The sequence below is a fragment of the Bison bison genome, unplaced genomic scaffold, assembly GCF_000754665.1.
Source record: "Bison bison bison isolate TAMUID 2011002044 unplaced genomic scaffold, Bison_UMD1.0 scf7180017864254, whole genome shotgun sequence".
Classification (NCBI taxonomy): domain Eukaryota; kingdom Metazoa; phylum Chordata; class Mammalia; order Artiodactyla; family Bovidae; genus Bison; species Bison bison.
The window spans coordinates 5,541,190-5,543,732 of record NW_011494826.1 but is presented as its reverse complement, the minus strand read 5'-3'; positions in this window follow the sequence as shown (position 1 = coordinate 5,543,732).

Sequence of the window (2,543 nt, the reverse complement as noted above, 5' to 3'; positions counted from 1 at the left end):
GACTGCAGCCCACCAGGCTCCTCCGTCCATGGGATTTTCGTGGCTTCATAGACCCACATATTCTACATATAGGAGACAGAGTACCATATATCGGGCAGTGGTGTAATGCATATACCACTTCCCAGGAGACAGCACCCCAACCATGCAAGATGTTATCCCCACAGCCAACACTTTGGCTAAGGCTTCAGTAGGCTGTTCAGTCATTTAATCCATGTAATAAAGCACATAGTAATGCTTTGATCATGAGACTATCTTCACAGCCCCCCCTTTTTGCTATAAAATGGGTCCCTTGACCTGAGGCAATTTGTGGGAGATATAATATCGATGGATCAGATGGTAGTATTAGTGGAGCTGCTGTAAGCATGCAAGGCAAACTAGTCACGATGAACTGCTACCTCCTCCCAGGTGTAAGGGGTTTAGATGTAGTTGACCTACCACTATGTGGCTGGCTGGCTTCCCTGAGGAATGGTGGCGAGCAGAGGGCTCAGTGTCCATCTCTACTGTGGGCAGGAGCTGGTTCAGACTCATGTAGAGGGATCCATGGTATTGTGTCACACAGCCCCAATCCCTTCTACTATGAGCACTGTATTTATTAGTCATTAGGTGACGCTAGTGGTAAAGAATCCACCTGCCAGTGCACAAGAGGTAAGAGACGCAGATTCGATCTCTGGGTCCAGAAGATCCCCCAGAGTAGGAAATGGCAACAAACGCCAGTATTCTTGCCTAGAGAATTCCATGGACAGAGGAGCCTGGTGGGCTCTGGTCCACAGGGTCGCAAAGAGTCTGACACAACTGAAGTAGCTTAACACACACGCACTCAAGCAAGCATCAGGATGACTAAGGAGAGAGTCTGGCCGACATCCACAACATGGGTCAAACGCTTCACTTGGTTAAGAGCCTCTTCTAGAGATAATTCACATGAGACTCGAAGGCACACATAATTTGTGTGCCTCCCACGGGGTCTCTACATACTCCTTCCCCAGACTCTTGTCACCAGTCTTCCAGTTCTGTTCCTTCTAGATTCCCTTGTTAACCAGTCAAGATATTTACCATTGATCAGGAGTCCATGTACATTCCACGTATATCCATCAAGCCACTTCTCCCTCCACACACAGTAGACAATTCATGTGTAATTAGAAGGCCATAACAAATACTCCTCCTCCTTTACCACTCTTTCCATTTCTGCTGGTCTAGGTGGCTTGCCTAGTGGAGTGATTCAGACTCTCATCTCTACAGGACCTGAATCCCTGGTGACCATGCCCTTCTCAGGTCATGGCTACCATACTTATTCATTTATTGTTAAAATTGGACATGAAAGAACCAAGAGGCATGCCAGTGGGTCTACTGAACACAAACCATATTCTTCCCTGCTCCCATTGTGTAGCAGCATCCCTCCTGCTCCTGGCAATTTACCATCTCATGGCTCTCTACAAGTCAGATCTCTCCTGGTACCACTCTGACTTTGCCATTGATTGTGGTAATTGCACCTACCTTGCTTCTGATGTTTAAAGACCAATGACTACAATCCCCTTTGTTCTCAGAGAGCCCAATTCTGTAGCAGCATCTCCACCACCATTCCTGACCTGAGCTGAGGAAGAAGAAAGATACCAATGAGCTTCTCAATGATGCTGGTGGCCCTTACCTTCCTGAAGAAGGTAAATCCTTGGCTAGTAAGAGTTTTTAGACTTATATAATGTATTCATTTTAGCATGCCCACATTTTGTGCCTTTTGATCCTTTCCTGTACTACCTACCACGGTAGTTATGCTCCTTTCTCTACACTTAGTGTGGCCATCAATTTTTCTAAGCTTCTAGGAGCATTCCTAGCACTGTATTAACACAATCTCTGGGATCTTTCATAGTCTATTAAATCTCATTTCCTAAACTCTTCCTTATTCAATTTTATGTTCTACCCTCTTTATTCAGCACCAGTCCTAAGCATACGCTCCTGGCCACAGCTCCTTCTGTATTTAGTCTCCTCTCCTTCCTCAGCCTAGCACATTCCTCACTAGGCTTTGCTGAGATTTGATCTTTGTTAACAGCCTGGTTATTTGGAGAGGAGATGGAATACAGAGAGAGAGGCATGAGGGAGAGAGCATGGTCTTTTAAAGCACTTGCATTATTTGAGTCTTCTGAATGCTATTCAAGGGGTCCCTTATATCCTGACAAGGAGAAGGGCCCCCTGCTGCAGGCCCAAGGGCTTCAGGAAATTCTGAGGTTCAAAGTCTTCAAATACTTATACCTAGTTGGACCAAAAAGAAAGCTGAGCACTGAAGAATTGATGATTTTGAACTGTGGTGCTGGAGAAGACTCTTTAGAGTCCTTGGGCAGCAAGGAGATCAAACCAGTCAATCCTAAAGGAAATCAATCCTGAATATTCATTGGAAGGACTGATGTTGAAACTGAAGCTCCAATAGTTTGACCACTCTACCTGAAGAGCCAGGTCATTGGAAAAGACCCTGATGCTGGGAAAGATTGAGGGAGGGAGAAAGGGGTGACAGAGGATGAGATGGTTAGATAGCATAACCGACTCAAAGGACATGA